Here is a 17527-nt window from a genome sequence, read left to right as displayed (position 1 = left end):
ACTGCGGATGGCTGAAGGAGACAACTTGCCTGCCCCAAAATGCTGACCTGCAAGGCAAGTCACAAAAGGGAAAGAGCAGAAGGCACAGAGAGGACTAAGTGATGGTTCCAAGGTGACCTTGCAAGAGTCATGAGAGAAAACCCAAATCTTGGCTTGGAAAGGAATTACATCCATTATGCCACTCCATGGGGGAGACTATCAGCAGAAACAGCCCATCCCAGGCCTGTGCTGAGACAAACAGCTGCACAAGGCACAGGCAAGCCAGCGTCTTTGCAGGGCTGGGGCATGGGCTCAGGCACTGAGGCCTTGGCTGGGCATCACAAGCCATGTGAAAGACGGTTTGGGGCTGGCCTGTCTCGATGATGCCTGCCTGCGTGAATTGATGGGTGCCACCTGTGAGTGACGGCTCTCCCTTTCCGTCTGCTGCTCTGGCTGAGACCTCTGTCGCTGCTGCACTCATCTCTTTCCAGGGAAAGCTATGCCACCTCCAGGAAAACAGGAAGGAGAGATCACATGGGAACATCCCAGCTTCATACAGTGTACCTTTCTGGAGCATTCCCCCACCTGTGGAGGCTCCTGTAGTGCCTTCACCAGCCAGTCCTCTTTTGCAAACCTCTGTGACTGATGCCCAGGAGACAGGTCCCTCCACACACTGTATCCAGGAAAATGAAGGCAGTGAACTCTGAGCAATTAAGCGTGGCAAGATGAGAATCATGTGCAAAGCATCTCAACTGCTAGTTGCTTATCTTCTGCATGTATGAACTTCTGCAACTTCACAAGGCACCTCTATTTTCCAACTAGGAATCTGAGCCATAGGACTCATCCTGTGACTTCGACGTGGGTCACATAGAAAGAAAATGCCATTAAACCTGTCAGCCCAGTGCCAGCTGAGCCCCCTGCAGCCAGACAATTCTTCCACTCCAGGCCACCTGCACTGCATTTGCTTGGGCACTAGCCCCTATTCCGCTTTGTACCGAACCACATATATATGGTTTCCTCTCTATGAAAATCTGTTGCCCTTAGAACACCCAAATCCATAAAACCATTAGGATGGGAGGTAAGTAGAGGTGAGGAGGAAGGAGGCAAGAGATGACCTTTTGTTTAAAAAAGGGGGGAAAAAAAGGAAGGAGTCATATTTGAGAAGTGTTTCTTACCCAAGTGCAGATTCTCTCCAAAACGTGCCTATCTGGAAGCTGTGGTCAAGCTGTCAATGTCCATTTGAAACAATGGGCCTCTGCATCAGGCAGAAGCAAGCAGAGAACAGCCCCTGCTTGGCAATCCACTCCTCAGGTTTCTGGAGCCAACCAGCAAAGCCCCAGCAGGTGATTTGTCTGTAAACACAAACTCCCTTTGCTAGGGCAGGTGTTCTTTTTCTTACAGCTTCCTCTGTTGGCATCAGCTTGTTCACAAATCTTATAGCAGCCTGCAGCTGTGGCATTAAACAGGTACAGAGAATAAGGGGGTTTTCGTATTGATTTAGGGACAGTTTCATTTGTAAGCAAAAGGGCAGCTGTCAATAGGCTGCATGATCTAAGGCACCAATCCAGAGCAACCTTAAGCACATGAGTGCTTGGGAGCAAACATGGAATTCAGGGTGGAGAATCGGGGCCAGCAGCCTAAACCAGGCTCTCTTTCATATTGCATCATAGCTCTACTGTATGCATGAGAGGGAAGCGTTATTAAGTGGGAGGATGGAAGGGGAAGAAGACTAAAACATGTCTATTTCTTGTCCAATAATGTTAGCAATATATTTATTAAAATGAAACAAGACTAATCTTCACTCCTCTGTGCTTCTCAGGGAGCCCTGTCTGCATTGTCTGTTTTGTTTAGATTGTGCACTCTTCATGACAGAGATTATCTGTACTTTGTGTCTTGTAAAGCACTGGGCACTTTTATATAATGGTAACGATCTATAAAATACACAAATAAAAGGATAAGAGTGAGCAAGTGATGTTGCAGATTTGCTTCTGCCTGAAAAGAGCAGTAAAAATCCAGCTACAAATAGGAATAGTGTGTGCATGTGACTGTGTGTGCACATGCAGATATGCATACATACACACATGCATACGCTGGGCAAAGAGAGTCAGAGAGAGAATAAGTCCCTCAGATCTGTAAGTGTGCGGCACCTTGGCATCACGCAAAGCGCCCTGGGCGCAATCAAAGCCTTCCGAGGCTGCAAGGGACTCGCTGGCAGAGAGCAGGATATTAAGAGTGACAAGCCATCAGCACTGCAATATCAGACCAGTCGGGAAGGAAAACTGAAGCAGTGTGTCAGCTCGAATTGTTGTTATCCCCGTTCAGGAAATGCGTCGGGCAATGCAAAGCAGTGGCGGGAAGAAAGGAGGTCGGGAGCCAGGGCACTAATCCCCCATCCCCCAGGGATGCTGCACCCGGCTAGGACCTGGAGCCAACAGCCCCCTCGTCGACCCCAGCACTGCTTTTGTCATCCTGAGCACAGTGTGAGCACTTGCCTTTGCTCCCTGCCAGGGTGTGAGTGCAGAGGAGCGAGGGGCAGCGCCTGCCCAGGGACGGCTGTGACTGCGGTGTGGCGGGAGTGTGCAGCACTGGGCAGCACCGGGGAGGAAGGGAGGGTGGGAAGGGGAAGGCCTATAATCCCCTTGGTAAATCCATGCCTGAACTATAAAAGGATAATCCATGTGCAACCCTGGCCCCACTTATAGGATTTAGCTCTTAGTGTGGAATACTAATATTTGGCTGTTTGTTTACCCCTGTGAACTAATTTGGCAGATTCTTGTGATTCTCACAGGGAGAATTTATTTCGATTTTGATATTACTCAAAGCCTTGGGTCCTGGAGTCATAGGATTATATGCAAAGCTCTGAGCAGACTTTTTAAATCTTTTTTCTTAAGAAATAACTGCTTGTTGTATGTGCAGCAGAGAGCTTGAAAGCCGGCCTGCTGTTCCACAGCACAATGGCACCAGAAAAGAAGCCACTTGCTATTTTTTTTCCCCTTTCTTTCTTTCTTTTTCTCTCTCTTTTTTTTTTTTTTTCCTTCCCTAACATGGTGATTTTAAAGCCAGTTTTGCAACTCTGAAAGGTGAAAGGGGATCAAGCCCATGATTTCTGAAGAGTTGGCACGGTCAAGCCAGGCTGTGCTTGTAGATTCACAGTGGCTTGGTGAGCTTCACTGCCTGCTTGCCTGCTCCTGGCCCAGTGGCACTGCCTGGGGAGAGCCACATCATGGGCAGAATGGAGATCCTGGCAGCTGAAATAGTATGCAGGGTCTGGGCAAGAAGGAGAAACAGGAAGAAAAAGGGCACGTGTTAGGATGAGGAATTCAACGTTCAATTAAAAAGTAACTTTCTAACCACAGACAATGCAGAGAATGGCTTGAAAATGTGACACACGCACCCTCTCAAAACAGAAAGCTGGCACAGGAATCCCAGCTATGTTATTTTTATACTCTCGATGGTTTGAGGGCTCGCTCTTTGATTTTTGAACAGTTGTTAAGGAAGAAGTGTCTTTTGTTAAAAATGCAAAAAGCAGCTTTCGTTGCAAAGTGTAAAGAAAGGAAAGGAGATGGACAGTTCTCTCTGAATGTATCTGTGGAAGTTCCTCTTCCAGGATCCTGGAAGAAATGAAAGGCTGCAAATGTAATGACAGCTCAGAGCTGGGCAAGGCAGGGTATTTGCTGAAGATCTGACTCTCGATTCGGGAAAACATTTGATTTTCATTCCATGTCCCAGATCGTTTCTTCTGAGAAGCTTTAAGCACATGCCTAAAGTGGAACAACTGCAGAAGGGCTTCAGCAAACGAGGGCCTTGAGCAGAAAGCTGGCAGTAAAACGCTTGTCACGATAAAAAAAACTCTCTCCCTCGGAAAAAAACAGAGGCAATGCCTAAAAAACCCAAAGCTTCATAAATCAGGTAAACAAGACAGGCAGACAAGAATCATATCAGACAGTGGAAATGAGGCAAAAATAATTTCAATTACTCACACATTTTGAAACTTTTCAGGACTGAGAAGAGAAGGTGTGATTTTGGATGAATAAAGTGGGGACACAAGCGAGATTTGTACCTGTCCGTTTGAGCTGGAAACGCTGGGGACAGGTCTGGGAGTCCAACGGCAGAAAAAAAGTTTCTAGAGGACGCATATGCATCACTAATACCTGCTTTATTTTCCTCCTCTTCAGATCCTGCCGTGACCGGCTCTCTCTCTCGCACACTCCAGCTCCAGCTCCTCAGGCTGCCTGGCTGCCAGAGCCGGCCGAGGACCGGCTGCCCCCGGGGCTCATTCGCCGCCGTCCCCGCCGGCTCTGCAGCAGCGCGGGCGGCCCCGGGCCGGGGAGCTCCGGCGCGCCGCAGCCCGTCCTGCGCTGCCACCGACACCCTCAAATCCTACATCTGCACAAACACACGGGTCTGCTGCCGTTCTAACCCTCACTCAAACACCGACAGCTGGTTCCATCTCTGGCAATAGCTGTTAATAATTAATCTGAAATGATACAGAGCCTTGGAAAGCATCTTTTAGACGAGTGGTATTGCCCCAAATTTGTTTCCCAAAGACAATGGGAGAGGAAACAATGTATTCATATAGACAAAGGGGAGGCAGGGTTTTTGGCTGTCTGATTTTCCAGGGATTTGGACTTATTTCTGTTTCCTTCTCTTTCCACCTCAGCTTGTTTTCTGGCGACATGATTGAAGAGTCTCAAACATTACCCAAAACTGGGGGAGAAATGTTACTACACCGAGGACTGGAAGGGAGCCATTTGTTTAGTTTATTAAAAAGATCAGAAGGTGACTTGCTTCCTGCATATAAATTTCTTCCCAGGGAAGGAATACCAGGTACTAAAAAGCTCTTTAATCTGCCAGAGAAAGCCGTAACAAGAGCCAAAGGATAAATGCTGAAGCCAGACAAGTCCCAATTAAGAAAAAAGTCCTGAACCTTTCTTATGTTGTTTTACTTTGTCCGAGGAAGTGGGGGTGATTAACCATTGGAGCGGGCTGTTACGGGAAGTGATGAATCCTCCCTTTCTCAACATCTTCGGCTCAAGGCTCGTATTCTTTTGGGAAGAAAGTTACTGTGTTTAATAAAGCAGTAACAGCGGGGCAATCTCTGGCCCGTGTTTTGCAGGCAAGTCAACAAAATAATCGGGAAATGATTTGTGAGCTGAAGCTGAATGAACAGCTTCACATCCCTGAGCTTACCTTAAACACAACAGTTTTTGCTGAAAAAACTAGGAGAGAATAAAAAACCTTGACCATCAAAAAAAATATTATAAGAACAGAGAACAGAAGGTGAAAATTTTGTAGCAGCAGGGAGGGATCTGAAGCAAAAGCGACGTCAGGGTGTGGGACAGAGCGAGGCGGCAGGCTAGCTGCCGGCCGGGGCCGGCTGGGCTCTCCCCAGCTCCATAAGCCTTTGGGGAAGGAGCTGCTCAGGCTCCATGGAGAATCCTGCCCTGCTGATTTCCAGCTGAGCAGCTTTCTGCACTCAATGGCCGTCCCTGCTGCTTTCATGCAGGGATGTACTCTAGCTCAGAAGAGAGCGGTTCTGTTTAGATAGCCCCCAATCCTAGCTTTACCTCATCCCTTCCAGCAGAGTCACTGTAATTAAGATTTGTTAAGGTTTGGAAGAAATCTCATTAATCAGATAAGATCTGAACTTTATTTTCTTTTTAAAGACCCAATTTGATCTCTCTTGCTTGTGGTAATTGCTCTCCTCTTCTGACATGGAAATTCATTTTCCAGGCACATAAAACACAATAGATTTCCATTGTCAACAGCAGCAACCCCAGAGGAGTTTAAAATATTCCTCCAAAGGCTAAAGAGAGTGTTGGGAGCAAATCCAGACGCAGGCAAGGAGAGAGAGCATGAGAAGGGATGCTGCTAAAAAGAGGCTGGGTGGAAGAAAGGGGTTTGTACTGCTCCAAAAAGGAGCAGGGATGTGCCAGGAGAAGGGGGGCAGCAGAATCCCCACTGACACCCTCAGCACATGGGGTTGAGCTGGTAGGTTCTACTGACGGACTCTGCACACAGAGAAGAAAAGTTGTCACCAGTCCTGGACCCTGACCTGGTGGGGGAATAGGCATCCTTCTCCCGAGTTTATCAGAAACCAGTACTTCAAAGAGCCATCAGGAAAGCTCCTGGATGGCTGACATTTCACACGAGGCAGCACCAGAATAAATGACACAGTGTGAAATATACTCCGCCACATCAAATCCTATCCATCAGCAGGATTCCTGGTTTCTAGATGTCAGGTGTGGAATGGGAACTCCTCTGAAACATCTGAATCAGAGGGCTGCTCCCTCGCCCACTGCTCCCCAGCACGCCTCGGTGGGCTCTGCCTCCCACAGCCCCACGCCAAGCTCCAGCAGCTGAGCACAGGGGCCAGGCTGGGAGGTGTGTGGGGCTGAGGTGTGTGGCCACGGGACAGTGCTGGGGGCAGGTGTAGCACCTCTCAACCCAGAAGAGACAGGACAAGAGCACGTGGCATCCCCCTGCCAATCCTTCAAATTCAGCCTGTCAGGTCAGCCCTGTGAGCAGGCACCAAGCCAGGTGCTGGGCTCAGCATCTGCTCCCTGCCCAGGGCCTCGTGCCCCTGCCACCCTGGTCCCCCCAGCCTGTGCCCTGCTCCTTACACCTCCCTATTCCTGACTTCAACCTGAACCAGGAAAGCCCAGGTCCCAGCTGCACCAAAAGGCCAGTGCCCACAAGCAGCTTCTGCTATGCTGAGCTGTCACAAGGAGAATGAAGCTGAGCTGCAGTTTTCTGGCCCTTTCAGGGACCACAGGATGCCGTGTTGGGAGCTACCTTTGTCACAGCTCAGCCCAGACACCTTCTGGGGATACTGATACTGTGAGGAGGCAGACAGAAACAGAAACCACTACTGGATGCTTTGCAGCCTCCCAGAAACGTGCTCCCTCTGGGGCAGCTGGCCAGCAAGGCTAGCTGTGGGCAACCAGGGTGGCCAAAGCAGGGAGAGTCTGCACAGCAGAAACCAGGCACAGCTGGTACATGCAGAGGTGCTAATAGAGACCTAGAGCAAACGTCCCGGCCCTGCATGCCTCTCTCCCTCTCTTTGCAGAGAGAATCTGCAAACATATTAATCTCATCTCACACACAAACCCTCTGTCGTGATCCCAGAATCCATATATTAGGAGATTTACATAAATTACCAGCTATCAATAGGGCACATGAGGTGTGGGGGCTGAGAGCCAGCACCCTTGCCAAGAAAATGGTACAAGAGGATTGGAAAAGAGAGGAAGGGAGGGGGCTGCAGAGATAGGCTGGGAGCAGCGCCCGGAGAGCCGAGCTGTGGGGTGGCAGAGGCTGGCTGTGCTATATCTGGGTCTCTTGAGTCGCTCACCACAGCTGCCATACCCTGTTTTGTGGAAGCAAAGGCCTCCTCCTCCACACACTGCACTGTGCTACAGCACACCTTCCACCCACATCCTTCCCATGAAGAAATGGCAGCTCTCTCTCCTCCTCTGTGGGGTCCAGGGAGCACCTGCTGGGCCCAGGCCCCCCTGTGGTGGGTACATGACCAGCTCTTCACGGCACTGCCTGGCTTTGTGTGGGGTTTTGTGTTTGCAGTCCAGGTCATAGCTTGCCTTAGCCTCCAACATACCCAAGCCTCAGAGGTTCTGGGGAAGCAGAACTGTGTGTCACCACCAAGGAGTTCAACAGATGCTTGACTCTCTCTCTTGTTTCTCCCTGAGGGGCTTTGCCTCTCCTGGGAAAGGAAGAAGCTGCAAGCTTGGTGATCAGCCACAGCACTTGGATAGAGACAAAAAGCTCTCCACCTTAGAGGTGCACTGAAAGGGCATTCATGCTTCTCTGAGCCCTGGCAAACACACTTGATGCTTGTCAAGGGTTGTGAGAACTGTGGACAGAGCCCTGGCAAGAAGATACAGAGAAAACCACCAAAAGAGATCCCCTCCAATGTTTTTTTTCACCAGCTCTGAGAGGAGGCTGATGGCCGAGCATAAGGCAGACACAGATCCAGCGAGTACAAGGGCGTGGGCACACCAGGGTGATGCCAGTTTGCCAGCTCCATCCCTTTAGCATCAAGGTCTGGGGCACCACCCTGACCCAAGAGGGAATGGAGAAGGATCCTTCCAGAGGCAGGCAGTGTGCCTGACCTCTCCGTCAGCATCTTCTGAGCCTCCCGGGCAGCAGCATCCTGCCCAGCGCGGCAGAGCCCCGAGCCCGGGTCCCTCTTGGGCGCCGGCGGGCAGCTCTCCTCACCCGCGGTGCTCTGCTGCCCTCCTGGGTCCGGCGCGCACATTGCAGCCTCTTCATCCCGCACCTGCCCCGCAGCACCTTCCACCGTAGAGAGGGAGACGGGGCACAGGCTGGTCACAGAATGGTAGCGGTGGCAAGGGACCTTTCTCCTCGAAGCGGAAGGGCATGAAGAAAAGGGCATGAAGAAAAAGGCATGGGCTTGGGTCTGGAGCAGGGGAAAGAGGGGCAGGTCCCCATCCCAACACTGCTGGTGGTGAATAGGGGATGAAGAACAGGAACGGATCACAGGCCATATCTTTCCTCTGTTCCTCTGCACAGGAAGCCACCACAGATGAGCCTGATGTGTTCAGGGGCTGCTGGGGCTGTTCAGTGGACAGCTGTGAGTACAGGGAGGTCCTGAAAACTTCTTTCAAGCCTGAAGTACACCCCAGTGTAATTTCTAGTGCTGGGAAAGAGAAAAGCACAGTGGTGCAAAGAAACAAAGCAATATGAGCCATAGAAAATAGGCCTGGACTTGATGTAGCTGCTAGAGAAACAGAATAAACAGGGGAGAACTTTTTGCTTGTTTTATGGCAGTGGGGATAAAAACCTCTAAGGCAAATATGAGTAGCCAGGATGAGCTCACACACAAAAGAACTCTTCCCCACAGTGTGGCTGGAGCACACACAGACCTCAGCAGGATTCTGCTGGCACAGGAGAACATGTAACAACAATGAAAATGTGACTGGCATCTCGTCTGCTTGTAATTGCACAACATCTAGCACAGCAGCCAGCATCCAATGTTCAGGTGTAGGTACCTGTTCTTGTGGACATGCCCAGCACCCCTGTGCATGATCTAGAAGAGGCCAACCCCAATCCAGGTCTAGCATCTGTGTTCCACAGCTGAGGCTGAAACTGGGCTCGGGTCCATGCCTGGTGACTCTGACACATCGAGGCTCTGTGTCAGGGAGAGGGTGTCCACGGGAAAGCTGCTCCTGCGACACTTTAAGTTCCCAGTTAGGTTTTGGACCTTCCCGACAGCTTGAGGCCCCTGCAGCGCCGTGGGCACGTCTGCGGCCGGCAGCATCCCACTGCAGGGCTCGCAGCAGCCCCGGGGCCGCCTGTGGCGGAGCGCGGGCTCCACACCGCGGCCAAACCGCAGCAGCACAGGAGCAGGGCAGCCGCGGGACCCGCGCACCCGCACCCGCCACCGACACATGCTCCTGTGCCCGCGCGCCCCATCCCTTCTCTCGCTGTCTTGCTTACGAAGGAGGGTGTTGGTTGCCTTCCTCTTAGGAGGGTTTTGTCTTTGTTCTCTCCCTCTGCTTAACTCAGACACCTCCATCTTCATCCACACTGGTGTCCCCAAAACCTGACCACAGCACAGATGCGTCAACATTCAGCCCCTTTGTGTCTGAACTCTCCTCTTTTGCATACACAGGATAGATCCTCATTTGCTCACTCCCTCTGATTATTCAGTGGCCTTTTAAGCATTCAAAGAGCAATGCCACCCCCATAGCTGCCAGATCCTGGGGCTTTCACATCCTGCCAGAGCCACCTCCTTGCACTGTGACCCGCATGCAGGGCCATACCATGCTCTCCCCCCTGCTCTTTCGCTGTCCCAGAATGCCTGGGCACTTGCAGACACATCCAGCAGCAGGCAGGCACATTTCTCCCAGTGCCTGCAAACTGCCGGTCAGTGACTCTCTGGTTGCGCTCAGGTGGCAAGACCAGTGTTTGATGGTGCCTTCCCAGGACAATATCTAATAAGCTAGCAACAACAGTCCAGCCTCTTGGATGCAGGAGGCTATACCATCATCAGCTGGTGCTGGCAGCAGCTCTGCCCTTCTCAGGAAGGAGGGAGAGGGTCTTACAGCCACACAGCAACTGCCAGAGGAGACAGGAATGCCTTGGGAAAGACAGCTCAGCACAGCTCCTCCTGAGGCACAGAGTGACCCTCACAGAGCTGGAGAGCCTCTCTGGGAAAGGCAGGTAGTCATTGCAGCACCAGAGGCTGTGGGCAGGGATAAAAGCAGTAGCTGGCCTGGTAACAAATCCTCCTGGCACACTGGGCCAGACTGACCAGCAAAGGTTTGGCTGCTGTTCAGCAACGGCAGCTGCAGGCCAGATAACCTAAAATCAGCACAGAAGGTGGACTGGTACCCAGAGGTCAAAGGCAACTTGAGTATTTGGGCCAGGGGAGCACACTCATTCCCACACAGGTCCCTAAAATTGACAGAGAAAGAGAAGAACTTAACAGTCATCCCAGAAAAATTCCAGTAAAAGGTGAGATCCAGTGATGGGTTTTATACAAAGTGATTGAGGCCTTTCACCTCTGGAGGAAATTCCTCAGCACAGCACTAGATTTTCTATCCCAGTGCCTTCAAACCTTGACAGGAGGTCCTTTGGGAAGGAGGGCTTTAGTCAAAAGAAGCCAGGAGAAGTCCCTCAGTTACCCACAAGCTTACACCGAGTGGCTGAACAGCTGCTTCTTGGCTTAAGATCTCTCCCTAGCCGTGCTTGAGCTGTACAGATCTTTCAGGTGTGACAGGCAGACCTGCCTCCAGCACCACAGCCTCCATGTGCGTGGGGACAATCGGAGAGTGACTCGGGTGGCTTCACTACTTGTCATAGGAAGAGCCAGCGCGTGCACTCTATCAACCTCACCATTTCCAGTTTGCCTATCTGAACATCAAACCACCTGGTCCAGCAAGCAAAGGGAGTGTTTTCCTCTTCCTGACCTGTGCAGAGAGTATCACTGGTTTCCTTTCTCAGAAGAGCACTTGAGCCATGAGAGAGGTGGAGGTGAATGTACTTACTCAAAGGGAGCAGTCTTCTGGTTCATCAGCTGTCTACAAAGTCTCTCACACAACTGTTTATGGACTTTCTCCCCTCCTCTGGTCAGAAGGCAGAAGGAAGACCCACATCTTTCTCCCAGGGAACTTTGCCAGGGTGACAGCAATTGTACTGTAATCCCTGTGCACAGAAGGAGCTGCCAATGCAAGAGAGGGCCTATTTACACTTCAGGCCCAGAGGCAGATACCAGCTCTCCACAGGGAACCACGAGTCTCTTCATCTACTGGTCCTCCTCAGAAGCATCCTTGTGAGCAGCTCAGCAAAGGCTGCCCCATCTAAGCCCACATTTACCCAGCAGCTCCCCAAGGAGCCTGATACACATACACTCACCCACAAGTGCAGGGCCCTGATTCAGCCAGAGCATTCACTCATGCTAAAGGGCAGTGCCATGACCGAGAGCTCATGTAGAAGGCTTTTTGAAGCCAGACACTCCAGACCTCTAGCTACACCAATGCATGCCTCAGGGAAGCACATCATAACAAAAACCTTCAAGACAATCCAGGCATCACACTTTTACTTCCATTTGCATCTGAATCCGCTCAGCACCAGATCTCAGATCTGCACTCTTCACCCAGAAGCTTACCACCTAGCAGGACTCTAGGGCAGGACAGATGAAGTTACCTCTGACACACTTGAAACAAACATAGATAGCAGTGAGAGCCTTGAGTGTTCCACCAGTCCTGAGGATGAATTTGTATGTAGCACCACGCATGCAAGGCTTACAAGAGAGCTTCTGTGATGGACAGAGAAGAGGGCAGATATGAGCTGGCACTGACAATACTGATGTACCCAGAAACAGAAAGCCTTGCTGTTGCACAGTCCCACGCTTCCCTGTGGAAACTGAGCATTACATCTCCACCCACATCCTAGCAGACACGATCCTCTCTCTCAGCTGGCAGGAGGTAAGAGCTGTTGTTCTCAGCAGAGAGCTGAGGTAGGTAAGTAAAGACTCTGCTACTCTGGGTACCAGACACACAGGGTCTAGGAGACCTCAGACTCCAGACCTACGTGCAAATTGATAAGATGAAGCAGACAAAGGACAGTGATTATTAACCCCTTTTTTTCATGTGCTGAAGGGATGCTCAAACCCCATGGGTTTAAAACTGCAGCAGCATGGAAATACCCAGAGAAAAGACGTAGCTGGCAACAAGCTACAGTCCATAGGTAGCAAAGCAGAGAGTGGAATATGCAGGGAGTTATTAGCTCAAGCAAATGCAGAGCCCTTTGAAAGGGGCAAGTCTTGAGAAGAACTTCACATTTGAAGTTTGACCACAACAGAGTACTTTGTCGGTTTTCTGGGCAATCCTTTGAGGGATGACTTAATCTGAACGTTATAAAGACAGAGGAATTCTGTAGGTGAATGTATCTGTACCCAATAGAGGTAGCCAGCAGCTTGACTTGCTCATGGGACAACAACTTCCCCTATGGTACTTATGTATCAGCAAGATTAAGAATCCTTATTGAGATGCAACACCACAAGCAGCAGGTGACACAAGACAAGAAATATAAGATTTCTTTCTCATATACTACAGATTAAAATCAGGAATTTCTTAAATGGACACAAACATGTCATAAACTTTAACACCAAGTCACTAAAATGCTTCTCTCACCATTATTGCCAATTCTATCTTGAGTTGAATGCACAAGTGTGGCAGGTGCATTCTCTTACCAAAGTCCACCCATAGGCTGTGTGCCAGACGAAGCCAAAGGTCATCAATACAGGCCTGCCTCACTTTGCTACTAAGGTACACCTTGCTAATGATTCCAACACCCAGGTCTCAGTTTCTGGGATCAGAACCAGGAAAAGGCATATTTTCATGGCTGTGTATGAACTAGCATGAAAATGAGAGGTCCTGTGCAGGGAGGTGAAGAAAATGTACTGCTCTACTCACATCAGCTTAGGGTCCCACTGTGTCCCCTACATTCCTAGAAAAGGAGTCACGGCCCAGAGACACTGATTTTGTTTATTTCTGTTTCATTTGGGCAGTTTGGGAAGATTTCTGCCTAGACAGGACTGGAATCTGCCAGGCTTTGCTGGACTAAGCTGGCAATGCCCTTGGGGTTTCCTATTTGTTGCCTTCTTCACTCCTTCAGAAGTTGTTTGCTTATCAGCTGCTAAGCAAGTTTGGCCACCAGATTCAGGACCTCAGGGCGGTCAGTAGAGCCATCAAAGCTATATTCCTCCTAGTATCCAAGCTGTTTTCCTGTGTCCCTTGTGAAAGCTACAGCCAGGTGACACTGGCAAGGCACATTTCTCCTCCCACTCACAGGTAATCTCCATGTCAGCATAAGGCAAAAGAAGAAAAACCCCTTTCTGGTACTCAGCAAAAATGCCTTTCATACGCTGGCCTCATATGCCTTTGTTCACTGCAAGCAGACTGGTCAGAGCATGAGGTCTGGAGACAGACAACTAGCTCAGGCAGGGAAGTCCCATGGTGTTAGATGTGAAAGACCTAAGTGCAGATCCAGCAGAACACAGAGCTTCTTGGCAGGGCACGACATAGCTGTACCCAGGAAGGATTCGGACTGCTGCAGGCCCTGCAATAGCTGGGAAGGTGCTGTCCTGGGCAGCACAAGCAGATGGAGCCTGGCAGCACAGGAGCTGAATGAGACCCAGCTCTCTCCCTTTCTGGGAGGCCAAGCCAGCCACGAACCTGCAGTGCCTGAGTGGCTCCCAGCCTGAGCCAGGCCTGATCCACCTAGCCCATCAGTTCTGCCTCATCGACCACACACAACCTCTTCCAAATGCTGCTGTAAACAGCAGGCTCTTGGAGGAGGATGGAAGGTGGCACTGGTGAGGTTCACGGGCCACCTCCTGGCTCTCTCCTCTCCAAGCACAGCCACCTTGCCATGTGAAGGGAACCTTTGGCAGCTGTCTTGTGCTGGGAGATGGGGCCTGTTGAGCTTGGCTGGGTAATCCCAGCCGCTCCCGTTGCTGCAGCTGCCTGCATCCTCATTCTCCCAACCCAAGGATGGCTGCCTCGCTGAATCACCCCATTAAATTGCTAATATCTTATTGTTCTTTAAGATTTCGAAACTTGCTGCGAAACGTTTACAGATAATTTTTTTTGCCTGCAGTCACTGTGCCTAATGCCCAGTCATTGAGTGCCATATGTGTTTATATGCACTGCAATTTTCCACTTGATTACATTTTACCACAAACACTTTCATCCACTCCACAAAGACAGCAGCAACACATCCATAACATTCAGAGCAGCCCAGACAGACAGCGCCCAGACACAAATGTCTCTGCTGGCCAGGGCACCTCAAAATAAGATTCCTAAAACCAAACAACTCTATCTCCAATTGTGAAGTCCCCAAGCGCACAAGCACCCATCTCATCTAAAGGAACATGCAAAGTTAGCTTCATGCTCCAGCTCTAGCGTGAAGCACTGGGTGCTGCTCCTAAGTCTGGAGCAGCTGCACCACATGAAGATGCTTGCCAACAACCAAGGATATGTCCAATTTTCCAGGAGACAGAGGATGACCCAGGCCACTACAAGGATGCTTAGCACCTGAACCTCAAGCTCTAGAAGCCCATACGGACAGCAACAGAGCATCACAGACCAGTTCTGAAATTAGATCCTGCATCCCTGAAAGCGGGGGCAAGTTCTTCTTCAGCTTCCAACTCGCTGGGTATAGTCCAGCTTGACCAGAGTGAGGATGACAGCTTCTGATTGCAACACCTTCCCATTCACCTTGCCACAGCACAGAGTACCCTGGCCAGAAGGTCAGCACTGGCCTGAGAATAGGTGTCCCCTTGACTCTGGCTGCCTCAGAGCCACAACAATGCTCATGCAGTCAGGCCACAGCCTGCCAGGAAAGGACTGACAGTAGATGCAGCTACACAGCACCACGGACTTCCCCAGGCAAGCTCATTTGTGTCACCAGCTCAGCACAGCACCAAGCAGGCAACACCAGCTCAGCAGCAGCAGTAAGACTCCTGCAGCAGTGCTAAGACTCCTGTAGCAGTGAGCCAAGCCTCAGTATCGTGCTGACGTGGCAACTCTGCTTTGGTTCTGCAGCCATACAGCTCTGTTCTTGCCCTGGGATGTCCAATCCTCCCTGCTGCATGGTATAGATGCTCATTGGCAGAACTAATAAGCGTCAGGAGCTCTCAATCCACTACCATCTACCTGAGCCTGCCTTACTGACCAGCTCAGCTGACAGACACAGTCTGAGTTCAGTGAGGAAACTTCATAACCCTGAGGTCCAAATAAAGTGGCCTACAACATCCTGACACAACAGAGAAATTCTTCTTCCACACAGAGAAACTACATAATCTGATACTTCCCTTATATGCTGGGTTATCTGGGCTCTGTAACTGTTTTATGGGGTGGACTGAAATCAAACCCAACAGGTGATGAGTTTTCTTGGGAATACCCATAGGACCATAGAACAATTTGGGTTGGAAGAGGCCTCAAGAGATCATCTAGTTCAACCTCCTCTTAAAGCAGATACAGATCAGATTGCTTACAGCCTTGGCCAATCAAGTTAACATTTCTAAGGATGGAGACACCACAACCTCCCTTGGCAAGCAAAGCTGGATTTAACAGATGAAAGGAACAGTGAGAACCCAATGCTGCACACTTCCCAGCTCCTCTGTCTGTGGTTTGGCGTTGTAAAGAGAGAAGGAGGGACAGATAGCATTGCATTCTGCTTGCCCTCCCAAGCCATGAGCAGTAAAGACAAATTTCTGTGTGATTCAGAGTCTTGAGTGAATGCAACAGGCAGGAGGCCTTAATGACTGAGGTCTCAACAGGGTTGTTGAAGATCAAAAACAGCCTTTCTAGGATGGCCAGCATTAACTGCATTGGTTGGAATCAATTTTTGAAGATCTCATATAGTCTCTCTGAAAACCACCAGCCATGACATAAACTGTTTAAGACCTCTGCTGAATTCCATTCTTATGTTATATTCAAGAAAGAAATGTTACTGCTATTACTGGATAAAACTGCCCAGAGATAGCCTATTTTCTCCTGCTAATGAACATCTCCTGCCCTTGACAAGAGAGCCAACATAACTATCCTGCACTGGAGAAGAGGCACTGAAGCCACTAGTGGTTACTAGCCTGGATGCCCAAGGTCTGTCTGTGTTCCTCACTTTGGACACAAGAGTACAAGACTGTAGATCAGCACAAGCCAAATCAGCGAGCCTAGCTGCCAAGAAGGGCCACCACGGTGCTGCCAACCACTTACAGCCTCTGGTTCAACAACACTGCTTAGCACCACCAGCACAAAAATCAGTATTTCCTTCAGAAAAATGCTAGTTCAAGAGAAACCCAGCAGTGGCCTTGGCAGAGGTCTCTCCCAAGACACTGGGCAGCACGTCTGTCAGAGGGAGCACACATCTGATGGAAAGTGCCTGTTAACCCCCCTTTAGTTTAAGTCTTCCTACTTTCCAGAGATCTGATGCAGTCAGCCCATGAGAGGCAAAGAGGTTTATTCCAGATGAGTTCATTGCCCTCCCTTTGGATTTAGGCTGCATCAGCTTTTAGGTCTGTACCTGAAGGGCAACCTTTTCACAAGGAGAAGAGAACCAACAGAGAGGCAGAGGGGTGAAGTCATGGTTTTTTCACTTGCTTTCCTCAGCATCTTCAGTGAATCAATCCAGCCTGGTGTTAAAACTGACTTTCATGTAGAGCAAGAACTCAAGCTCATTTGGTATACAGGGAGAAGAGATGTTTCATAAGAGGGCTTGAGCTTCCCAGAGTCAGTTGGGAGCTATCATCTGCCTGGCTGCTACTCAGAGAGGTGCAGCTGCAATGAGCAAGGGCAGCTGGCCTTGTTGCTGCTGTGTCCCATCTCAAGAGGTGAAGACTGCAAAGCACAGACACTTTATTCTATGTGCCCTGCTGTCTGACTCGAAGACTTGTGACAGTCTTACTCTAGGGACTTCAATCCAGACCGAGTCTATTCACTGTCTTCTAGACTCCACTCAGGGCTTATTTACTTGTATAATGGGAACACGAGACCAGAGAGGACTCCCTGGGTTACTGTATTAGTCCCCTGTCTTATGACACCTTATGCAAGGTCTTGACATCACATCCCATCTGACTTCTAGCGCATCACCTTCAACTTCTTTCTCTCCTTTGCTATCTCCTCCCCTTCTGCAAATGTTAGTTACCATCCATTGCTCCACACAAAGTGTCCCTAGACATCTATGATGCTATGATCTCCAGAGGCCCTAGGCAGAAGGGTTATTCCTGGGCCTCTCTTTCCCACTATGGAGGAAATCTGCTCTCAGGCTAAGAGGAAAAGGAGTAACTCTAGAAGTACAGCATTCCTTGGTTCTATGCCGAGAGGAGGGAGGATGCTGTAAAGATTGATTAGAGCAGATTAAAAAAAAAACCATTTGGGAGCATCATGTACCCTGATCCACCCCATTTTCATTCTCGTTAGATAGCAGGACATTTGCAATAACATGTACTGTGGCCCAAGAGCTACCGTGGCTACAGAGGAATGGAAGGCATCCTCATGACAAG

The sequence above is a fragment of the Colius striatus genome, chromosome 8 (genome assembly GCF_028858725.1).
Source record: "Colius striatus isolate bColStr4 chromosome 8, bColStr4.1.hap1, whole genome shotgun sequence".
In the NCBI taxonomy this organism is placed as follows: domain Eukaryota; kingdom Metazoa; phylum Chordata; class Aves; order Coliiformes; family Coliidae; genus Colius; species Colius striatus.
Note: the sequence above shows the minus strand (reverse complement) of the source record.